The sequence below is a fragment of the Amblyomma americanum genome, chromosome 9, assembly GCF_052857255.1.
Source record: "Amblyomma americanum isolate KBUSLIRL-KWMA chromosome 9, ASM5285725v1, whole genome shotgun sequence".
NCBI lineage: Eukaryota > Metazoa > Arthropoda > Arachnida > Ixodida > Ixodidae > Amblyomma > Amblyomma americanum.
In genome coordinates, this window is record NC_135505.1 from 100,747,320 (window position 1) to 100,772,394 (window position 25,075).

The 25,075-nt window shown below is 45.8% G+C and overlaps 1 long non-coding RNA gene across 4 annotated transcripts in view; it reads left to right on the forward strand.

The window, feature by feature from the left end:
* The first annotated feature begins 1,082 nt into the window (after nt 1–1,082).
* The window catches only part of LOC144103875 (uncharacterized), a 42,775-nt gene continuing 18,782 nt past the window's right edge, over nt 1,083–25,075 (forward strand). For 3 of the 4 annotated variants that reach the window (XR_013308349.1, XR_013308348.1, XR_013308350.1), the window contains exon 1: nt 1,110–1,315. This is a non-coding gene — a long non-coding RNA (uncharacterized LOC144103875). Of the gene's footprint in view, nt 1,316–25,075 lie in introns of all 4 variants that reach the window. The other variant, XR_013308347.1, reaches the window with a different exon arrangement.

The following is a 25,075-nucleotide window of genomic DNA, read 5'->3' on the forward strand; positions in this document are numbered from 1 at the left end:
TCCTAATAACCCGAACTTAATGAGGTAGCCGAAACAGAGATAAAATCTCGGTTACCCCTAGCGAAGAGAAGTCTTAAGTTTATTAACCTATCCTACAGTAAACATGCAGGCACGAAACAGCACAGATGAGGCTCTGGCCTCTCTAGAGACCCTGATTATTGACCGGCATAGTGCACTATAGTACAGTGCTACTGCAATATACTCATCCATTTGGGTCCAATTAGTCGGGCGGCTAAAAAAAAAAAAACAGCTAGAACCAATCGGAAAATCCATTTCGAACCAATTGAAATATCAGTTGGTTCCAATTGAAATTTACCTTTTTTTTTCACTGGCAAAGTTATTTCTTTACCCCTGCCAGCGCTTTCAGCCAATCGTAAACACGCAGTTCACTTCCGGGACTGCTGAACATTTCTTGTGTTTTCTGCATATTGATTTTTAGACCCACCGTTCTGCTCTGCCTGTTAAGTAATAATTATTAATTATGTTTTGCAGTATACATATCCCCTTAGTGACTTAGCAAGGCAATGTCATCATCGAGTGCATATTAGTGCGATTTTCTCCAATGACTCTTATCCACAATTCCCAACATAGGTCTCTGAATACTGCCTGTTAGAGTGAACTCCGGTAAATAGGTGGTGAACAAGATCGTGTCACCCTGCCTGACATCCTTCCTTATTGAAATTTTAATGCTCGCAGAAATGGAAGCATGCAATGAAATCTTGATGTATTGCATACAAGAAATTTGCAGATGTCTGTGACTACTGTTATCCTTCATACATATATAATTGACCTCGATGAAGCAACGCTGTCTTAACTGCGTGATCGACGAAGGACCAAATACGAGACTCACGCACTTGGAAACCGGTGAGTTTAAATAGCGCGGCGTTGCAGAGGCTTGTTTGAATAACACATGGAATGACAGCACGACTAGCATGACACTGCCGAAACTCAACTGTAATTTTTTTTCAAATGATTAGAAGCCATAACATTAAAAACTTTATGCTTGTAGTTTTGGCATTAATTAAAAAAAAATTGAAGTTTTGTTTTTACCAAAATTTACTGGTAGCGCTGCGTAGGCTTTGTTTTTTTTTTTTTTGCACTGTCGCGAGCCCAGCAAAGCTGCGGTGCGCTGAATGAAATGTGTTCTACGCGATGTTTGACTTGCTATTGTTCCTGATTACTGTCCTTTTCGTGCTTCGCTGCGCCTGTCGTATGCTTTCCTTAGTTGCTTTCGATGCTACCGAACCATAAAATGGCTTTGTTCGACATATCGCTGCAGTGCCGACGAACCTTCCACGCAATGAGCATCATTTTGGTAAGTCCAGCAAGACGACTGGTAGTTTTGCGAAAAAAAAAAAGGTGGTGGGTGTTTAAAATGATTGATTTCTCGAATTTCAGCATACTTGAATGTCATGGCGGCAAGTTCGGTACCTGGGCTAGAAGGTAGTACCATACAGCAGCACGCATAAACACGAACGCTCGAGCGCGTGTCTTCGACTGACATTAGCGCGGCTGGGTCCGAGAAAATACTAGGCCGTTGGCAAGGCACGAGCTGTCTCCAACCTACACAAACACACCGTGCAGCATAGTCTCGGACTCGGTCCCCATCGCTCAGGGGCTGTAATAACAGTGCAGGGCGCGCAATCGAACGTTCGTGTTCAGCGTGCTGCCGACGGTACTTGGCGTTCGCGTTTCCTCCGCAAATCGTTTTGTGAAATAGGCGGGAACGTTTTGCTTCGTGAGGTTAAATTGCACGCAACTTAGTGGATTGCATATGAGCTTGTCTGTGCAGGACTTATGCCAGAAATTCTTTTACTTGAATTCGACATGAGCGTGATGCACGCGGCTTTGACAGTTCTCGCATCATCGAAACCAACGTCGGCTTTACACTCGCAGCCGACATCGGACGCAACATTTTGAGCCCCTATTTTAAGTGCGCGTCTCAGTGCTTGATCAGCGTACGGTAGCAGCCTGCCGACCAATTGAAAAATGTATACTTTAAATCTGCCGGCCACCTCTTTTCATTATTAAGTAGAATGCTAATTCACTTTCAAACAGTAGTGCAATGCGGTGAAGGCTACGGAAATATTCCGAAAAAAAAAAAAAGGTGTATCACTCCGCGCTGTTCTGTGGCCGTGCGCTAACGCGTCGGTCCGGAAAATCGACATGCAACTGGTGGTGCGTTGGTTCAAATCCCGCATGGTGAAACTTTTTTTTTCACACATTTTTTTTCCATGGCAAGTTACATTTCGCATGACTTGAATGGGAAATCTCGTTTTGTTCAGAATCGCTTGAATATTATGCCGCGTTCTAAAATGAGCTGCATGCATCTGTTCATTTGATGCATATACCGCGTTAATGTGAGCTGTCCGAAATCCATTGTCACTGAGTTCGCACCGGCTTTTGGTCAGCAGTGGCGGTTTTCCTCCCGATTCTGCAGCATTGTGACTATACTTTGCGAGATTTGTGTGAAAAGATGACGTTCATTCGTCGGGCTTAATTAGTGCAATGTTGAGTGCTCCGCCGTGCCCCGATTAACAAGTGGGCGTCTGCAACTTTCTATTTCGCTGTTGCCAAGGAACCCACTCATTTGTGGGCCTCTCTTAAGGTACCTGATAAGTAGTGAATTGTTCCGTGCAACATGTTAGCGGCGGATCCAGTTTTCGCCAGAAGCGTCTGGGACAGACTTTGGCACTCTGCTGTAGAGTAGCCCAAACGACTTGGCGAGAGCAATTATTTTTTACTGATCGTAAAGTTCGGAAGGAAGATGTGTGTTAATTTAGAAAGCTGGTGTAGCATACACGAGCTCAGAAAACATATTCTAGAGCTCTTAATCGCCTATTTTCTGACTTTCTATATGCAACATTCTTGTGCATATCTGTAATTCTTTTGTTTTTGTTAAAATATTTTTCGTTCTTAAGCAAAGCACGTTTTTCTTTGTCATTGAAAAGAGAGCTCTATAACTGGGCTATGATATGTGGTAGAAGAGCAGTATATTTAAACTGATGGGTCAAATTATTTTACAAGCGCCACCCAAATATGGCCTGTTTTCCCGTGTTAAGTGTTAAATTTAGAACATAGTCTTGATTCACACACTGACAGAAAATAGTACTGCTTCAAGAGTTGTTAAGATTTGTTGTCATGCACTAATGTATAAGAATGCATTACAGAGGCAAGTCAGCTTGTCTCGATTTCCTTGCTCTCCTAGAAGAGCAGAAGCTGCTCAGGCAGGATTTTCATGCAGCCAGGCAAAAAGAGTTTCGAGCGGTGGGAGCGCCAAGTAAGAATGCAGTAAAAGTTGTGCAACACTGTGAAGAAATATTTCGAAAGATCAAACAATAAATGAGACAGGACAATAAATAATGTTGACCCCGCAGTGTTTGCAAGAAATGTTTTTTCTGTAAACAGCTAGTGGCATGGATTCCAGTGCATACAAATTAAAGGACACGTGCAGTGGAGGTACACCAGCACTGGATCAGTCAAGTGCTCCAAAGTTGAAAAAAAAAATCTACAGGCCATCGAACAACATAATTTCATGCAACGAGAACCTGACCAATGTCTGGACAGGGTTCAAAAAGCAGTGCGTTTTCAGTCAACAAAATCAAATTCCTGGAACATGTACTAACAAAGACATGACTCGAAACACAAATTCACACTGAACCGAGTAAGAGCCAGCTTGAAATCATTTACAGCCCCCAAAATTAAGGGCAAAACATACAGTACTGGCTACCCCAACACTGGTACCGCAGCATTGCATAACATGTCAAAACGACCAGGGATTGACAGTAACGCAAGGCAACACCAAACCAGGCCTCCCTTTTCAGGACATGAAGATCAGACACCCATACATACCATTCCCAACCCTTACACACAAAATCAGGCCCATTCTTAAGGGTGTTGAATGTTCGAAATTTTTGCAAATGGAATAAATTCCTGTTCAATTAGTTGAATGAATCAAACAGTATATTTCAAAATTAATTTAAACGAATCGAATTTGCTCTCAGATTTTCAGATACTTTTCAAATAATTGACAATGCTTGATTAAGCTGCACTGTATTTTCCTGCTATGAATCTCCCAAAAACTGCACACATTGACGACGTGTAACACTATTCATAATGTAATTGAAAAAAGTACTATTTGCACTCCCTTACAAATTTTACTTCTATACAGACACTATTAACACGACCACGCATGGCCACGAACACCACCACCTCCTCCTCCACTCCCAACTCCACGTCCTTCACATCCACCTCAACACCTACACTACAAGTTACTGCCTGATACAATTTGATGCTAAGGAGCGTGTGCTTTTACACACATGCACATGCAAGAGTGATCACAGCATGCCGATGAGTCATCTCTCTTTCCTCGGTAGACTTATCGACACAGACACCCACATGCACACACATTTTCTCCTTTCCACCCACACACATAAAAAGGTGATGACAGCATGCTGTTGAGTCATTCTCTTTCTTCTCAGTAGCATGTGTATTACACATCCATTCGAAGTCAATCAAGTTGCTCGATGCCACTTAAATCTTCATCACTGAAATGAGTGCTCGACTCATCTGAAGAGGTGTTGCACGAGTCACAAAGGCTGAAGACAACCGGTTCGATTTCAGCGTCAACAACCATCGCATTGCGATGCTTCAGGCACAACTTACTCCACTTGAACACAACAGTTTTTCCATTTTTCCTGGCTTACAGACGCGAGTGCTTCTGGCAGGAGCTTTTCCACTTCAGCCAAAGTGAAACATTTGTTGCGACTTGCAATGTATCCCTTCACCTGGCTCCAGACGAGTTCAGTGGGATTGAACTTGCAGTGGTACGGTGGTAAACGAAGGACTTTGTGGCCATTGGTAGCTGAGAGGGTGTCTATTCTGTACACAACGCTGGCTTTGTTTACCTTTTGAGGAAGCTCCAGCAGTTCTGCCCTCACCATGTCCTGTGACCACAGAACACCTTTCTTTGTGAGCCAAAGCTGAATATCAGCTTTGTGCATAAACTTAGTAGGTGCTTTTTCAAGAGCCACGCTCTGATATGGAGCATTGTCCATGACGACAATGCTATTGGTCGGAATATTTGGCAAAAGCTTGCCAGTGAACCACTTCCCAAAGTAGCTGCCATCCATCTCAGGGTGGTAGTCTGTGTGGTTTCCCTTTTTTGCTCTGAAGAAGTCAGCAGCGTCTTGCAAGAATCCTGTTGCACTGCTCCCAGCATGTACAAGGATCAAACGGGCCCGTTTGCCCAAAGGCAAAGCCAATCCCATTGTTAAACGTTTCAAGAAGGCATCCCGAGATGACTTCACAGTCTTGTCCTGCCAGGCGTATTCTTTTGTGTGCCCTGCGTTGGCCCAGGTTTCATCTAGGTAGATATGATGCACCTGTAAATGTGAAGCAACCGAGCGCACGAGTTAATGCTTCTAAGTAAACAAACACACTGCAGCATGTAAGTAGGCAATGCACTGAAACAAACACACTGCTGACTACTGTCTCACAAACAGCCGCTCAAAGACAATCGAGAAAAAGAATTACCTCGGCTTTATTGGTCTCTTGTTTGGGCTTATATTTGGCGCCCAGGCGGCATTTGGTAGCCAGTTTATATTCACTGTATGTTTGCATGGGGTACTTGACTAACTCGGCAACATTTGAAATCTCCACTTGCGGCGTCTGTGAATAAAAATTTGCGAACATTCGCAGCAGTAGTGCCAGTAACTCGCACCACTAGAGCTTTGCGCAGCGTACAGTGGGTGTTCGTTCGTTCCTACGGTGATGACGAGATGGTGCTACCCATTGCTAGGAGCAGTGAGAGCCGTAGGCAGGGCTTTGCGCGTCGTCTGCTACAGTGTGCTCTGTATTGCGGTGAAGTGGGCTTCAATTTTGAACTGCGTCCGCATAATGCAGGTTGGAGAAACATGAGAAACAAAACACTGCTGAAAAGCCTATCAGCCCTTCTATCCCGTTGCAGCCACAGTAGCAAAGCTTTAACTATTACTTGACGTGCATTCTCCCCAGTGTCATTATTTGTAGGTTTCAAATTAACCATGCAAGCATACCACATTGGTACTGTTTCTCCAACGAAATAAAAGCAGCTGATGGGCTTCTTAGCAGTCTGTTGTTTAGTCAAAAACATTTCTCCGATCGGCGTTACGCGCACGCAGTGCAAAATTGAAGCCCACTTCACCGCAATACAGAGTGCACTGTAGCAGACAACGCGCGAAGCCCCGCCTGCGACTCTCACTGCACCTGCGCAATAGTTTCTATGGCCCCCACCAGAAGTGCCCGCAGAGTGCTGGTAGCATGGTGCGACATTCTAAGAGTGGACAACCCTGTACCTACGATGCCAGGCAATGATTTCACTTTGCTCGATCAGTGCAAGGTTCTGTTCTTTTTTTTTTTTTCAAATGTCAGTCCGACGTCCTTCATAGACCTCCACAACGTCGTTTTCTTGGAGTTCAGTAGTATGCCGTCCTTATTGACAGCATTTAGCACACTGTCCAGTGTTGGGACTTCCCTCTTCACGTACATACTGTGCACTTTCAGATGGATGGCATGGTCTGTGAAGCCGTCATTCTTGACTGTTCGCAAGCTTGAAATCTTCACGTTGCGAGATCTTTTCTTTGGAGATTCCAAAGGCCCACACAGACGCTCTGCCTTGATTTTGGCAATGGTACGGGGAGATACTCCGGTATCCTTGCTCGCAGAACTCCGTGCTTTCCGAACAGACTTCTCCTGAAAATGGGTCCTAGTACGGGAATACCCATTTGCAATTTCTTGCATGGCGTACCTTGATAACTTGGGTGTACGAACCTTCGACATAATGCGTGCAGGAGAGGTGGCTGCGGCTGCTGTGCTGGATGCAATTTTCTCAAAAATGAAAGGAAGCCGGAAAAGTAAACACGTCGTCCAGGGCCGCGGGAACAGCGAAAACGTGAAATGGAAAAAGATGACAAATGTAAAATACGAAATCACAGATCTCTATCGATTCGCTTGCAATAAGAGCGTTTTCTGTCACACTGATGACAAATGAATTATCTACGAAGCCTGCCGGCAAAGCATTTGTTATTTTTCGCTCACCACAAGCAACGCACTGTTTTGTGCCTCAAAAGCAGGCAGCAAAAAGAAGAGCGCTAGCTTTGGCAGCGTTGCACATGATGTTTGAAACGGAGGCAGAGTGCGAGCTGTCTCCAACCTCCGCAAGCGCACCGTGCAGAATAGTCTCGGACTCGGTGCCCATCGCTCAGGGGCTGTAATAACAGTGCAGGACGCGCAATCGAGCGTTTGTTTTCAGTGTGCTGTCGACAGTACTTGCCATTTGCGTTTTCTCCGCAAATCGCTTTGTGAAATAGGTGGGAACAATTTACTTAAGGAGGTTCAGTTGCACGCAACTTAGCGGCCCGCATATGAGCTTGCCTGCGCAGAATTTATGCCAAAAATTTTTGAAGTGAAAAGCTTCACTATGCCAGCTTTTCGAGCCATCAGTGGGGTCGCAAGTTTGACCTTGAATGTAGCTACAGGTCAGCGGGGCCACAAGTTTGACATTGAATGTAGCTAGAGGTCCGACCATAAGCAGAACTGATGGTAGTCAGGCTTGACACATGACGTCAGCTGCAGCAGTGGCACAAGCGGCTGTTACACAAACTATTTCGACCTTGACTTCGACCTTCGGTCAAGCGGGAAAGCGTCTGCGAGCACCGCATGCGCAGGTCATGAAAGTGGGTTCTGTATAGAACGCTGGTGCACTTTGATGTGTTCAGTGAAACACTAGGTGTGATCGATCCGACACCTGCCGTGGAGAGCGGCAGATGTGCACACCATCGCCGTATTGCGGACAGGTGGAAAGGAGGCATCCCAGGTGTGCCGCCTACTCATTCCGTGACGTCACACACCTTGAAAGAGTGGAGCAGGAAGCGTCTGCTGGAATTGCATGTGCAGGGAATCAGACTGGGTTCTGCATAAGACGCCTGTGCGCTTTGATGTGTTCAGCCTAACGCTAGGTGTGTTCAATGCGATGCCTGCCGTGGAGACCGCCAGCCGCTCGACCACAAATGTAGCCACGGAGATGCAGCTTTTCGCTTTCTACCAGTGTTAACCGGAGCTAAACCACCAGCATTTTTTTTCACTTGCATTTACCATTACCACGATGCACGCAGCTTTGACTTGACAGTTACCAGATCATTGAAACGAACGTCGGCTTTACACTACCACCCGACTTTGGACGCAACATTTTGAGCTCCTATTTCAAGTGTGCGTCTCGGCATCCTAATCTTTATGCTTGATCAGCCTACGGTAGCAGCTTGCCGATTAATTGAAAATGTATGTTTGAAATGTGCTGGTCGCTTCTTTTCATGGTGGAGTGGAATGCTAATTCACTAGAAAGGAAGCTTTGTTGCTGAGCACAAATGGGAAGCTTTGCTTAAATGGTGCGCTGTAGAAGAAAAAGAAAGCGTGATGATTCGTTACCTGAAGGCATCATGTAATTTTTAGCATCATCTTTGTAACTCAGCATGCACTGATGTAGATGTATTAGCTGTTGGCTTTTCGTTTTGTATTTTTTTTTCACTGATGAACTGAGCAGAGCCACATAAAAATGTGGTGCCTACTATTTTCCACGGTTTTAGGGAAAGCACTGAAACAGGCTTACTGAAGGAGACTGCATAGGGGTTTCCCTTGTTCTTGCTTAAATGTAATGCAGTAGATTTCATTTGATATTCAGCTGGATTTATGTATAATTCACTTGCTTCAGAATATTGTGAGTAGCCATTTGGCTTTCCAGTGCTGATCCTTCTGCCTGTTAAGATTGAAATGTTGATAGACTAGAACATGGAGAAAGCCTGTTGGTCCATCTAATCCGCTGATAGCTGCCTGCCCTGTGGAATCTTTTCATGGTTCAGCATGATGGGCTCTGTGATGTTGTGTATGAGTCATCTTGTAGATCATAGCTGCATCATGTGGCTTCTATACAGTCCAGCTTTGTGCACTTCGATGCAATTCTCTTTCATGTTTGTCAGAAAGGGCAGTATTCATTCTGTTCTGACATCTTTTGTGGAGTTCACTCATGCATTTTTGCATTGGTCAAATGATAAACTTTGAAAAACTCTGAAGGACCTTCAGGATTCACCCAGAGCATCCAACCTTGGATGCAGCATGTGCATGCAGTCAGTAAAAGTACTGTTGTTTTTTGTGTGTGCAAATTAAAGTTCTCTCTTTTGTGTGTTGATTTTTACTGTTCAGAACATATGACTTGCGGTTAGGAAAGGCTGCAATTTAGCAGAGGTTTTTAAAGGAATAGCGTTAAAGCTCCTGTTGTGCAGGAAATTCGGCAGGGTTAGCGGGGTCATGAGCAAAAAATTCCTGGAGGTCACATGACCTTTGCATTGAGAGCAAACTGACCACCGTGGCACGCGGCAATTAAATGAAAGATCGCGAAGAGCAACTTGTGTCGCACAAGCCCCACCGGAGGCAGTGCCTGCCATCGTAGGGCAGTGGCGCAACTCTTAACCGCTGCATCTCTATGCCAGGAAAGGTATCAGAGTCCCATTGATCTGTAAATTATAAATGTAAAGTCAAGAATGACCAATTCCACATGTAGGGGGATTGACCCATTAACCCTTTTGTGTCATACCCTTAAGCGTACTAAGTGTCCCCATAAATTTTTAATGCGTTTTTGCAGTTTGATGTGTCCGGTTATTACTGTCTACCATGCTAAACATTGCAGTCCTGTGTGCAAAACACGAAAGCACCTGTACTTTACTTATCGCTAAAAAGCTGTCTAACAACAAAAAAACGTGTGCTTCGCTCTGCCAAATTGTAATTCTGTGCACTTGTGTCAGACATATAAGTCCTCTGACTCTTAATATAAAACTGCACTAAAACAAACTAAGGAATCATTTTCCAATAGCACTCTGCCATGGATGCTACTTACTAATACCCCTGTCACACGGACGCTGTAAAGGTACTTTTAACTAATGTTCCATTACACTTCCAAAGGAGCACTACTTCAAGGGAGTTCGTCCGCTCTACACAGTCGCGGAATGAGCTTAGGAAGAAGTGTTCAGCGCCCTCATCAATGAAAAGCTTTATTAAAATTGCAATCTTCGGTGCACATGAAAATACAACAGTGTCACATTTTTTCTTAGTAAACTATTTTTATAACCATATTATGCTGAAGCAACGTAATTTTAACTGTCCGTCACTACTCGCTACAAACAACAAACATGGCCGACATTGCGTCGTAGTTACCGTGGTGCTCGTATATTCGGAACGAGAGCATAGCGTGGTGAGACCGCCGCAAAACAAATTATTTTATATTTTATAACATGACTAATCTTACGAAGTGAATTTATGAACGTTTCTTTTCTCAATTTATTTTTTCTGCTAACTCGCTGGGAGACAGAGTACTCCCTTGAAGCCTCAAAGGACGAACTCGAGCTGCCTTGTTTCGAAGCTCCTTTGAGCTAGGTGCCCTTAGGCGCGTCCGTGTGGCAGCGCGCTTTCGCCCTTGAAGTAATGGAGCATTAGTTCAAAGTACCTTTACAGTGTCCGTGTGACAGGGGTATAACACTGGACAATTTTGGAACATTAACAAACCGGATAACTCTACAAATAACCTAAAAACATTAGGTGGCCAGGTGATCCCCAGTAAAATATGCATAGACATTCTTAATGTTTGAGGGTGATTTTGCAAACAATTTAGATATGACATATCCTCATTATGCACTGTAATTTCATATAAACTCTAATATAGATCCTGCCTGGATTGAAGAAATAATTGAACAGCTCAAGATGTCATCTTAATGTGGTTATGACAACTTCAAGTCCAGACTTCTAGAAAATGCAAGTTTATGGTGCTAATTTTTTCTAAGCTATTTGAGCAATCTCTTGAATTTAGATTTGTCCCCAATTATTGGAGGGTGGGCAAGGCGGTTCTTCTAAACAAGTCTGGAGGAGAACATTTCTAATAACTACCGACCCATTTCATTTATTGGCATCCCCTTTAAGATCATGAAGTCTGCTCTCACCTTGCAAGTTCCTTCAAATTTCAAGTTCAAATCTTTTTCAATCATTGCCAGCAAGGGTATCATAAAACATTTTGATGCAAGGCACAACTTCTTTGTAATACAGATGATCTGTATTTTATTCTGGACCAGGCTACTTGGCAGACTGCACATTCTTCAATTTCTCAAAAATCTTTGCAACAATTAATTGTTTTCAAATTCAGTAATCTCAATTTTGACCGTAATGTTATTTTGTGGCTCTATGCTCCGTTTCATACTTAGCTGTCTACGCAGCCAAGGCTACGGTGCCTGTTTGCGATCCTCGTCCGCATCATAATATAGTGCGTCAAAAATAAAAATAGAAATGAATTGACAAGCAAAGTGAACAGTAGTTGATATTATAGTAGACCGATGGAAGTGTTTTATTTTGCAAATAGATTGATTTTTCTTTTATGTTTTCCAGAACCGAGTGACGCAGATTTTTCGTTTTCTCAGGCGCCGGCTGTATCAGGTTTTCGCAGCTGAGCCGGCAGGTCTGTTTGTGAAAATGGCGTCGCTGTCACCTGCTCGCTTGTTTTCTTCCCCCGCTTCGATTTCGAAAACATCTCCTGTTCGCCTCTTTTCCAAGGTGAAGTCTCCAAAGTTTTCTAAAGACTGCAAGGCGGTGATAGTTAATGTCTACGCAAGCATAAGGAAGCTCCACCCCGAGAAGACTGTGCGTGACGTTCTCGCAATTGTGGGCGAGATGACCGGAGTGAGCCCTCGGACAGTTGTGAGGTTTAAGAAAGAAGGTCTTTCTGGCGGAGTAAAATAATTGAAGCCACACTGAATTCTATCACCCCAAAATTAATGATTCATTGTGTGCAGCATGCGAAAAAATCCGTGAACACCGAAAAACAGCGCCTCTCAGCACGTCCGTTGCCAACTCTCACTTCACTTTCGTTTCCCTGCGGAAAAAGTTAACAGCACGCTTCTTATTAAAGAAGTCATTTCATTTTGATAACAAAAAAGGCCACTTATATATGGCTCGCATTTAGACTTTCTATCTAGAGATTCGCCGAAAAAAAGATAAAAAAAGAACAGACCTACGCTGACGATCGAACCTGGGCCCCCTCACAAAATGAACAAACATGCCCGCGCTTCGTACCACTCAGCCACGACGCGAGGCGGAGTGACACATTTTGTTAGTTTTTTTTTGACGGACTACTTCCGTACCTTTGGCTGCGTAGACAGCTATGTATGAAACGGAGTATAGTCTTTCCTTACTAATCGTTCTCAATTTGTGACTGCAAATCAAACTACCTCTCATTTCTCGCCAGCGGGCTCAGGCATTTCCCAGGGTTCGGTAATTTGTCTCTTACTTTTTTATGGTTATTTAAATGATTTGCCCATTAACGTTGCTTTTCCTGTATGTATTCTTGCTCGTGACAGTGTTACTTACCGTGAAATTAAGAGTTACTCTTACGCTTCTCTTCAGTCTGATATTAACCATGTTTGGAATGTTGTAACGCATGCCACTTGGAATCTAATATTTTAAATTTAGCTAAGGTTTAACTCTGCATAATGCAATGTGTGATGTACTAAAGCACGTTGACGTAAGTTCTGCCACAATCGATGCCATAGCAAAGAATTTTTGGCAATGACCAGGGTCAAATTTGGAGGTTGCCATCATGTCAGGTACACCCAATTATGGTTGGACATCGCTTTTGGTCCAAATCGGCCAAGGTCAAATTTCAGGAGTGGCTCTTTTATTAGCGACTTTTATACAAAGGAACTAAAAGATGTTGCTAGCCACGGCATCTGCTATTGCAACCTGAAGCTCTTGACCTGTGGCTAGCATTGGCAGGGCAAAATGTTTACAATGGCCTGGGCCAAATTTGGAAGTTGCCATCCTCTCAGGCACGCCCAATCTGGTTGGTCAGATCAGCCATGGTCCGTCTTCGAGGATGGCCCAGTCCAAATTTTGAAAATGACCCACGGCAAATTTGGGGGTCACCATCATGTTTGGCACGCTCAATTATGATTGGACCTCCATTTTGGTGTGAATCGTCCAATGTAGGTCAAATTTTGCGGGTCACTTGGCCAAATCTTGGCAATAGTCGGGGCCAGATTTGTAGGTTGCCATCCTGCTGGGCACATTCATTTTTGGTTGGACGTCTATTTTGGTCCAAATGGTCAAATTTTGAGAGTGTCCCAGGCAAAGTTTTGGCAATGGCCAGGGCAAAATTTGGATGTCGTCATTGTGTCAGGCACACCCAAATATGTTTGGTCAGGTCAGCCAAGGTTAAATTTCTGGGGTGGCCTGAGCAAAATTTTAGAAATGTTGGGGGAAATTTGCAGGTCGCCATTGTACTGGACATACTCAGTTATGATTGGACATCAGTTTTGGTCCAGACTGGCCAAGGTCAAATTTTGGCGGCGGCCCAGCCCAAATTCTTGGTGCTTGGCATGGTAGTTGCTATGGCAACGAATGATGAACAAGAAAGACAAGAAAGCAAGATTTTTGCTCGGCTGTGATGTGTGAGTGTTTGGACAATAATAATAGTGAACATATGCCTGTTTCTCAACATCGCACCATAACATCCACTTAAGAATTAAATACCCGCTGGAAACTGTCACTGTAGCACACATATCTCAGTGTGCATATAACTTCTCGCCTCTCTTAGAATCTGCATTTTAAATTTATTGCTAACAATGCTAACCGTATGTTAGGGTAACTGCCTCAAAACTTCAACCTCTTCTCTAATTCAGTAATGTTACTGCATTATAGAACTCTCGTTCGATCTGAATTGGAATATGCAGCATCAGTTTTTGACAGATCAGTAGAATCTGTATTTGAATCTGCACATAACCAAGTGTTCTTATTCATGCTTTCCAGTTATCGCTGTAGCTCTAGTATTACCACTATGAAGGCTTCCTTATAATTGTCACCAACAAATTTTTCACACCGCAGAAAAATTTTTTGGTTTTGTCGTTTCACAAGATCTACCTACACCTACATTGCTAACCACCCCTAAACGTTTCAGTCCGCATCAAGTATCTCCATAAAGTAGGTGTTCCTTTAAGTCATTGGGAACATTTTTTTATTTATTTGATTCCAGGCAGCGAAAACAAATCCAAAACAGAAAATTTTGTTTTGTTTGGATTTGTTTTCATCATCTGATTTCCCACCACAGTTGTGTCTTTGCTACATTTGTTCTTGCTGTTTTCTTTTACTTTTTTGTTGCCTCTATCCTGGTAATAGATATATTTTTGCTGCACTGTATCATATTCACAGTATGATATGATACTTCCTCCTTTTGTCTCCTTAGGCCCTGATTGTGAATAAATAAAATAAGTTATGGTGGCTCACACAAGTTCCTGCTTTGAAAAGCTTTCATCAGCATTATAGTTGATCTTTGGTTTTAAGTGAGGTGCAATTTAATTATCGGGCTGTGCTAGTATTGTTACTATTACATGTGGTAAAGAGCTCGTATCCAAGGTTCATAGGACTTGCGTTGTGAACAATGGTTATGTGTGTGTCTGTTTTCAGCTAATGTATTCTATTTTATCATGATCGGGGTATTGCTATGAGCTCTGTTATGTTTATCGTCTCTACTGTATTGTTTATCGCCACCAGCAGATAGCCCTATCTCACTGTTCTCTTCACATGGAGCGAGTTGTCTCGCAATGGCTGTTGAACAATACCCGATGTTGGCAAAGATTTGCGATCATGTGTGACCAATTCTTCACCATTTAGGCCTTCTCGTGAAGATGTGTGCCTGTCATGAGAAATATTCTCAGTTGTGCTTAAATAAACTATGATTGACACTCGGTAATTTCAGTCCTGACAGCTGCTTTAGAAGGCAGCTGTTTTCAATTCTTTGTGGACAGTCTTCTCCACTAAAGAATTTGAGTTCTATGTCAGCCTGCATGCTCGTCATCTACTTTTATCTCACTGCCTGCCGCTACATGATAGCAAATCTATCAAGTACACATGTATGCACTGCCAAGCTGATTTTTTTAACCATATACCATATTTTGCTGGAGAAAGAAATAAAGAGCTCGGCCTTCAAAAAAAAGGCTGCTCTGAAGATCAGGATGTTCACTGTAATCTCTTTGGCTTGATGAACATTGAATGGGCCCTAATGAACTAAAATTGGTTAATGCAATCTGTAGTTACTTGTTTTAAGGCCAAGGTTGCAATTGTAGGTACAAATGAGGTTAACTTGGCTGCCCTGCGTGATATTTAACCATTGTCTCGATATTTGTCAACTGTCTTGAATTGCGTTTTTTTCTTCCGCTCATGAAAGACAAGGGACGAGAAAGACAGACACCACGTACGTCAGAAAGGTTAGCAATGAGCGCTAGCATGCATTAAAGAGACCAGCACTGGTTTTTAAGGACCCAGTTTTTTTGGCAGAATGTAAAGTTTACTCTATAAGGTGCTGGACTCAGCAATGGTTTTGTTGGATACTGTGTAGAAACATTTTTCCCAAAAATTGTCAGGTCTGAGCATGGGCCGGTTTTTATGTATCCTGATCCTGGAAACCATGGTTAGCGAAGCACTATGGCGATTGCACGTTGGCAATAGTGCTGTGACTAACACTAACACAAATCTCTGCTGCCAGCCACTAATAAGATATTTTAAGTAGTGTCGATTTTATTTTCCACACCCAAAGCTGTTTCGCACAGTGATGTACCCCTTGTCGACAAAAGTTGTAGTAGACCGTGGTTGCCGCTTCATCGAAGAAAAAAGAGTCGTCTTTTAGCGCTGCTGTCTGCTATTCCGGTGGTGCACAACGCCGCGATGGGCTTTGAACCGCTATTTGCTTCCCACGTCAGCTCGATTCTTGGTTCGCCAAGTTGGACATCGATTCCATATTCCATGGCGCCTCCCCAGCTGAATCACAAACTTTGATGGTCGAAATTGAAAGCATTGTTGCCATCTAGTTACAAAGCTAAAAAGCACATGCTCGACAATGCGATGGGAGCATTGCTTTTTGTTGAAGGGCACACTGGAGAGTGTGTTAACTACAGTAAAACATGAACACTAAAAAAAAAAGAATAAAAACAGATGAGTGATATTCTACTGAGATGTGTTCATGTGGTGGGCTACACTGATAATGTCAGCAACTGCATTAAACTATGCTTTGTGTAATTGAGGCTTAATAATAATAATAATAATTGGTTTTTGGGGAAAGGAAATGGCGCAGTATCTGTCTCATATATCGTTGGACACCTGAACCAGGCTGTAAGGGAAGGGATAGAGGAGGGAGTGAAAGAAGAAAGGAAGAAGAGGTGCCGTAGTGGAGGGCTCCAGAATAATTTCGACCACCTGGGGTCTTTAATATGCACTGACATCGCACAGCACGTTAAAGATCCCCAGGTGGTCGAAATTATTCCGGAGCCCTCCACTACGGCACCTCTTCTTCCTTTCTTCTTTCACTCCCTCCTCTATCCCTTCCCTTAAGGCTTTCCCTTATGCATATTCTGCTTTTCTGTGTGTTATTTTGCAGGCAAATCAAGATAAGGTCTGCTTGTTGCTAGAGGAACAACCTGTATGGACAACTTCTGCCAAACTATACAGATAATATTGTCACGTAGTGGTGACGGCAGTCAAAGCAGCGATGAAGACGTACAAAAGGTCTTCTAAAAGAAAACTGTTTATTGGGCTGACTTGCACCCAAAATGGACTGAATCACTCGGCGGCAGCGAAGCGACAAGTGTGCTCGGCGGCCGTCGAGCAGAATGCCCGCCGCTGTCAGCTGTGCTCAATTTAAAGTTGATAGCGAACTTTCGAGATAAAGCGTGCAAAGTTACTAGAACATTCCGGAACAATGTAGAATCAACTCTGCCTGGCTGCGATCAATCGAGATAAATCTAGTCATGTCTTGCGTCGCAAACAAAGCGATAAAGTTGTTTGGCAGCAGATTTGAAGAATGAACAAACACTGCAAATTTTGGCGGCATTACTCCCCTCTCGGACCCGATGCATTAAAACAAATGATGCGACTAGTAAGAGATAAAACGGATCTTGCGAAAATAGAGTATGGAAATGCAGCATCCTTTAGCGCACATAATACGGCTTCAGACGGACTGGATGGACAACTTCTGGTCGTATGAGGCGTCGCTGGGATACAGTCATTGCGTCAGGGATGACTTCATAATCTAGTTCACCTAGCCGACGAAGAACTTTGTACGGGCCGAAACAGCGGCGCAAAAACTTTTCACTCAACCCACAGCGGCGAATGGGCGTCGAAACCCAGACTTGGTTTCCTGGCTTGTATTCCGCATTGCGTCTTCGTAGGTTGTAGCGTCTGGCGTCGGAGCGCTGCTGATCTTTGATCTGTAATCGGGCAAGCCTTCGAGCTGCTTCTGCGCGTTGAAAGTAGGAGGCAACGTCGATGTTCTCTTCTTCTGTAACGTTGGGCTGCATGGCGTCTAGCGTTGTCGTGGCCTCCCTGCCATGGATGAGCCTAAAAGGCGTCATCTGAGTGGTCTCCTGCACTGCGGTGTTGTAGGCGAAGACGACGTAAGGCAGGATGACATCCCAGGTTTTGTGTTCGGCATCGACATACATGGCGAGCATATTGGCGATGGTTTTGTTCAGGTGCTCGGTCAATCCGTTGGTCTGCGGATGGTATGCAGTTGTCCTCCGGTGGCTGGTTTGGCCGTAACGCACGATAGCTTGCGTTAGTTCCGCCGTGAATGCTGTTCCTCTGTCCGTGATGAACACATCAAGGGGGCTTTGTCGAAGAATGCACTCCATGAAAAATTTGACGACTTCTGCTGCTGTTCCGCTCGGTAGGGCTTTCGCCTCGGTGTAGCGGGTCAGGTGGTCGGTCGCTATGATGATCCACTTATTTCCAGATGTTGACGTTGGAAAAGTGCCAAGCAAGTCCATGCCGATCTGCTGAAAGTGCCTTGAGGGAGGTTCAATGGGGTTCAGAAATCCTGCTGGTCGTGTGGGAGGGGTCTTTCGTCGCTGACAGTCTCGGCAGGTTTTCACATAATGTGCGACATCGGCAGACAGTCAGGGCCATTAATATTTGTCTTGAATGCGTCGGAGGGTGCGAGTAATCCCGAGATGTCCATCAGTCGGCTCGTCGTGTGAAGTGTGTAGAACTTCTTCGCAAAGACAAGCAGGTACAACAATGAGGTAGGCTGTTTTGTTCGCTGCAAAGTTCTTCACAAGGACCTCATTCTGCACACAGAAGGAAGACAGTCCTCGCTTGAATGAAGCGAGGGATGAAGAAACCTTTCCTTCCAGGTACTCAATGAGGCGTTTTAGATCGGGATCCGAGCGTTGCTGCTGAGCAGAAGAGCTGGGGCTGATGGGTCCCAGGAAGGCATCTTCATCGTCGTCCGGCGGCGGTGTATCTACAGGGGCTCGTGAGAGGCAATCGGCTTCAGAGTGCTTGCGGCCGGGCTTGTAAACGACGGTGATGTCAAACTCCTGGAGACGCAGGCTCCATCGAGCGAGTCGGCCAGAAGGGTCCTTCAGACTGGCAAGCCAGCACAGCGCATGGTGATTGCTGACCACCTTGAACGGTCGTCCGTACAGGTAGGGGTGGAATTTTGACGTACACCAGATGATGGCAAGGCACTCCTTCTCAGTTGTCCAATAGGTAGCCTCAGCCTTGGAAAGGGAACAGCTAGCTTATGCGATGACTTTCTCCAGCCCGTCGCTTTCTTGAACGAGAACGGCCCCTAGGCCCACGCTGCTTGCGTCGGTATGAACATCAGTATCGGCGTTTTCATCAAAATGTGCGAGGAATGGTAGGAACTGTAAACGATGCTGAAGTGCCATGAAGGCGTCTGCTTGTGGTGCTTCCCATTTAAACAGCACGTCTGCTTTCGTCAGTTGGGTCAGGGGCTCGGCGATGCGCGAGAAGTTTTTCACAAATTGTCGGTAATATGCGCACAGTCCGAGAAATCTGCGCACTGTTTTCTCATCAGCCTGCGGAGGAAACTGTTCAATAGCAGCTGTTTTCTGCGGGTCCGGGTGTACTCCCTCCTGGCTAACGATGTGGCCTAGAAACAGCAGCTCTTCGTAGGCAAAGTGGCACTTCTCTGCTTTCAAGGTTAGGCCAGACGACTTGATGGCGTCTAGTCCTGTTCGAAGTCTTTTGAGGTGCTCTTCAAAGTTCGAGGCGAAGACAACGACGTCGTCTAAATATACCAGACAAATTTGCCACTTCAGGCCTGCCAGCACTGTATCCATTACTCGCTGAAACGTAGCTGGTGCAGAACAGAGACCAAATGGCATCACCTTGAATTTAAACCGCCCATCCGGAATGATGAATGCTGTCTTCTCGCGATCTCTTTTGTCCACCTCAATTTTGCAGTAGCCGCTCTTGTGGTCCATCGACGAGAAATATTTGGCATTGCAGAGGCGATCCAGTGTGTCGTCGATGCGGGGAAGGGGTAGACGCACTTCTTTATTATGTTGTTCAAGCGGCGCTAATCAACGCAGAATCGAAGTGCGCTGTCTTTCTCACTTGAACAACCGGTGCCGCCCACGTGCTGTTTGAAGGCTGGATGACGTCGTCGTGAAGCATTTCTTCGACTTGGTCCCGGATGGCTTGTCGTTCTCGCGGTGACACACGGTACGGGCTTTGACGGAGAGGTCGGACGTGTTGGTCCGTTATAATGGTCCGTGAATGGCTTTCGTTGCGCCTACGGTCACGATAACGCTTGAACGGGGTGGGACGCTCACTTCTTCCTCCAGGACACTTAGGGCAACGTGATTTTCCCGAGTGTTCATCGAAGCAGTGGCTTCGTATGTCGAAAGCGTGATCACCTTGGATCGCAGGTCGATAATCGCCTGATCCTCATTAAGGAAATTCATACCCAAAATCACTTCGCGGGAGCATTGCGGTAGCACAACAAAGGTCGCAAGATGGGTATGTCCTTTGACGGTCACTCGCGCTGTGCATCGTCCTGATGGCGTAATGAGGTGGCCCCCTGCGGTGCGAATGTGCGGGCCGTCCCAAGCCGTTGTGACTTTTCTCGGATACGCAGCGAATGTTCCATTCATCACCGAGTAATCGGCTACTGTGTCGGCTAGAGCGGTAACTTTCCGGCCGTCGATAGTCACTTCTAAGTCGGAGGTCCTGGCTCTTTCATTGCATGTCGCTCTCGGCGTCGGGTCACGGCTTCGTCGTGCATGAGAGTCGCGGGTGGGCCGTGTGGTCAAAGCTTTTCTGGGTGGCGGCGTCATTTTGAAGGCAGTTTGCGTCGTGGTCGGGGTTGTCATTTTGTGTGGCGTCGGTGCAGCGAGTGTCGGTTCTTCAAGCGGGGTCGCGGGTGAGTCTTCATGGGGCGTGGTCGGTGGAGGATCTTCGGCGCTTCGCACGTGAGCAACCTCACCTCCAGAGGTTGCTGTTTGCTGCCGGTTGTCGGAAGTGCTCCAGGCGTCACATTTCGTGGGGCTTGAGCGTCGATCGTAGGCTTGGCGGGCGGGGGCAGGGAGGTGGCATTCGGGAACAAGTTGTTCATGTCGGACAAGATGCAGGGGTTGTCGTTGGGGCTAAGAAGTCCTTACAGCAGCGGTGTAGGTCATAGCCTGGGGTTCTGTGGCCGTCGGGGTACCAAGTGCCTGTTGCACTTCTTCCCGTACCACATCCATCAGAGTCGCCGCTTGTATCTGTGGGGAGGATGGCAGTAATCGGCGTAGCCCCTCTCGGACGATTTCGCGGATAACTTCCCGCAAGCTGTCGCTGGCGGTGGCCGTCGTTTCCGAATGGATTGCACAGGCAGAGGAAGGGCGATTGTACTGCTGAGCTCGGACGTCGAGTGTCTTCTCAATCGTGCAGGTCCCTTGCGTGGATTCCACGACTGTTTTTGGCGGCTGGCGGACGAGGCTGCCAAAGAGTTGTTCTTTTACGCCGCGCATTAAAAACTGAACTTCCTTTTCCTCGGTCATCTCGGGGTAGGCGCGGCGAAATAGGACAAAAGGTCTTCTAAAAGAAAACTGTTTATTGGGCTGACTTGCACCCAAAATGGACTGAATCACTCGGCAGCAGCGAAGCGACAAGTGTGCTCGGCGGTCGTCGAATAGGATGCCCGCCGCTGTCAGCCATGCTCAATTTAAAGCTGATAGCGAACTTTCAAGATAATGCGTGCAAAGTTACTAGAACATTCCGGAACGTAGAATCGGCTCTGTCTGGCTGCGATCAATCGAGATAAATCTAGTCGCGCCTTGCGTCGCAAACAAAGCAATAAAGTTGTTTGGCGGCAGATTTGAAGAATGAACAAACACTGCTAATATTTGCGGCAATATCCTCGTGCTCATATCCTTTTGAACTTTGTATCTCGTGCTCTTAATTTCTTATGACCGCATCCTAAATCGGGAACATCACAACCCTCCTGGGTAATTTGTGATAAGAACTCAAGGGATCTTTATTTGGCAACACCTGTATATGGGCTGCAGACTGTTTTGTTGCCACGTTTACGACTTTTTGTGCCATTACAGTCCTGTTCATTGATTTCGTTTTTGGCTTTGTTGAGCTGCATGGATTGACAGTTCTTTTTTGCAGCAAAGATCATCCGCTGTGCCACAATATATAGGGGTCTCAAACATATAGGGCTGAGAAAAGGAAATTGTTCCCATATTCCGCTGAATACCCAATCAGTTGCGTTTCCTGGGAGAATCGCAGCCCAATGATTTTCTCGGGTGCTGCCAAAACAGACTGCTCTTTATTCTCACGTATATACATTTTCTTGGGATCCTAATCACATACCCAATGAAGGAGTGGAATAGCCACTATTACCCATGGCTGTTGAAGTTTACTAAGTGCCTCTTGAAATCAACACTGGGGTGCCAATTAATGTTTGTTTAATCTACAGAACACTTATGCACTTCCGCTTGCGGTAGTTGGGTTTTTTCCTTACTTTTTCTGTCTTTCCTCTACTTGACTTTGCAGATCAGTGTCGGCCACAAAGTACAAGCTCCCAACATTGGACCTTTTCAAACTGCTTCCAGCCTTTACTTTCTAGGTGTCTTACTGTTGAGAGGCTGTAAATTCACATACTCTGTTGTAGCATCTGGTAATGCATACGCATTAAAGGGGGGAGACACCAAATTTTTATTTGGCGTGTTGTTTCAAACGTGTCGTATTGCCCCAGGACGCATGACACACACTGCCCGATTCATATATGCACTGTAAATAATTTTTTATTGCATTATTTATACTGAGCGATTCGGTTTCGGTTTCTGAGCACCGGGGTGTGCTGCGACATCACGATCAGGGAAAAGCAGCAACCCTGGTCACATTGGCCCCAAAAATTGTGACGCACGTATTGCTGTGTCGTCTGCTCTCGTACGCATGCTGTGCATAGCAGCGCCTTTCGAAATCATAAGCCGACAAACTTGTTCGGGACTGCGAATCTACGATATGTTAAGAAAAACCAAGTGAGCGAGGAATGAAGTCCTGAAACCAAGCGGCTCACTTCAGCCGATCTCAGTTGCCATAGCACATATGCCAATGCGGTTTCAGCGTTCTATTTCGCTTTGCCATGCCGATGCCGATGCTCGGCGGACATCTGTGTCAGTGGCCCATAGCTGACCCTGGTCACATTACAGCGATACGATGCCTCAGTTTTCCTACCGACCAATATACCCGTCTCTGGCTTCACTTCGCACCGCCTGCGCAGCTGCGCTGCGAGACTGCTCTGGGTCCCGTGGCTGCTGATCAATGTATCTGCTGCTTGTTTAGCAGACAGTCCATGTATTGGCTAAATGAATGCTTCCAGACAATTGTACAGGATTCAGCAGTTACCACACGGGTACGTAACTCCTCCAGGAATGCACCCATAACGACGACTGCATCTCTGCGCTACTTTTGTTTAGATATCTGCATCTGTGTACAGGCAGCAATTGTGCGTTATTTCGGCAGGAATTGCAAGCTGCGTTTCACTTAGGTTAAGCAAGCTCATCTCTTTTGCGCCGGCTGCGGGTTTACTTGTTTGCGCAGTGCGATAACTTTGCTAGAATCGCCGAAGAATGTGATGCGCCAGCCTGGGGAATGCTTCGATCATAGCCAGGTTATGCACAACGTGTAGCACCGGCGTTTCCGACTCGCTGAAGTTGCGTTATTGCTTTTTCCGATGTCCAGTACTTGAATTTAAATTGGTTTATCTGGAGCTATGTTCGGCACTCATTTGAGATAAACAAAATGGCTTAATTTGTTGCCTTCAAGTGACGATGACGTAGCTGCCACGGTGGGCACCTGCAGCATTGACCGACAGACTGCGCTACACCGCCTAGCAGCGGCACTTCCCGTTTGATATATTTGCGTCCTAAGATATAACCAATCCTCGATTTAAGGTCACTGTTGTCAAAACCACGCTCGGTGATCATATGTATCCGCTGAAACTTGTGAACTTGCTCTCCACAATCGCCGACATCGCACATATGAACCCGGCGGACTCGCCAGGCCTATTCGTTCTGCAGCCGAGCCGAAGTGTGAACGTATCAAATGTAGTTGCTCGTTTCGCTCATTCATATTATGGAAAAGGTGCAAACAAGAGAGTCATCGTCTCATCGACGTGAAGGGTCCGCTTGGCCGCCGATATAAGGTACTGGCTGGTGTGTCAGCAACGACATATATGCTGATCAGCACACCGACCGCTCAGTCACCGAAGCAGCGCCTCGCCGATGTCGCGCGTCGCCGTTCATAATACGTCACGTTACTATGTTGTGATGTCACGGCTATTTACTGATATCGTTCCCAGGGCTCTATGTCACCACCTATAGCACTAGCGATGGGCATCCATCGAGAGAAAAAGCGCTTAGGGACTCTTTGGAGCTCAATTAAAATATATTTTATGCGCTTGTTGCATCCAACACTTTGCTATAGGTGACCTTATATACAGAGGAAGGCTATAAAAGCTTACTATAGCCTCAATATTTGATGTCCCAACCCCTTTAAGCTATAAACATTAAGAGGTGCCTTTCAGACACTCAAGTGCCTGCTCCATTATACGTGCTTAGTGCACAAAGCAAATATACAATGCTGTTGTGTGGAGGAATCTGCTCATGCTGCGACGATCTGTTTCAATTTGCAGGTATGAGGACCAGTATTATGAGAACAAAGTATACTGTGAGACTGGACCAAGCGAGCTCTTTATGCCCGCTGGCAAATATGGCGGCCACTCCTCAAAAGACGAAGATGCGAGATGATGATGAATATTCACAGATGAAGACGAGGGTCACGCACTGTGCTCACACTTTCTCCCCGTTATGGGCGAAAGCGACCATCCCGGGCACACGTTAGAGGGAAGTAGGGCGACAGGTGAAGGGCTTTAAGCGCGACACATGAACAATCTCTTCACCGCTACAACGCCGGTCATGGGCAGGATGGACAGGAGCAACGCGATAGTTCATGGGGGACGTTTGTTCGAGTACAGTGTACGGACCAATAAAGCGGCTGAGAAATTTTTCGCACAATCCGGGGGTACGCACAGGAGTCCACAGCAACACTTCATCACCAGGGAAGAAACGCACTCCACGGTGTTTGAAGTCATAGGTTGTTTTCCAGGAGGCTTGGCAGGCGTCAGTGTTCAGGCGAGCAATGGTGCGACAGTAGGCAAGACGGGAAGTAAATTCGTCATAGGAAAGAACGGAAGAGGTTGTGGGGGCAGATAAGAAAGATTCTTCGAGAGTGAAGGTAGGGGGGCGACCGAACACAAGAAAAAACGGGGGAAAAGTGGTTGTTCGTTGCACGGCAGTATTGTAGGCAAAGGTTACAAAGGGGAGCATGGCGTCCCAGTTGGTGTGGGCGGGGTGAATGTACATAAACAGCATATCTGACAGGGTGCGGTGAAACCGTTCGGTGAGCCCATTGGTCTGGGGGTGATAGGCTGAAGTTGTTTTATGGGTGGTCCGGGAAGCATGAAGAACTTCGTCAAGGATGCTGGAGAGGAATGACTTGCCGCAGTCACTGATAAGGACACATAGGTCTTCATGGCACAGAAGAATGGCGTTGAGGAAGAAATGGGCGATTTCGGAGGCAGAGCCAGACGGAACGGGGGCTGTTTCAGCGTACTGTGTTAAGTGGTCGACGGCTGTGACGATCCATCGGTTGCCCGATG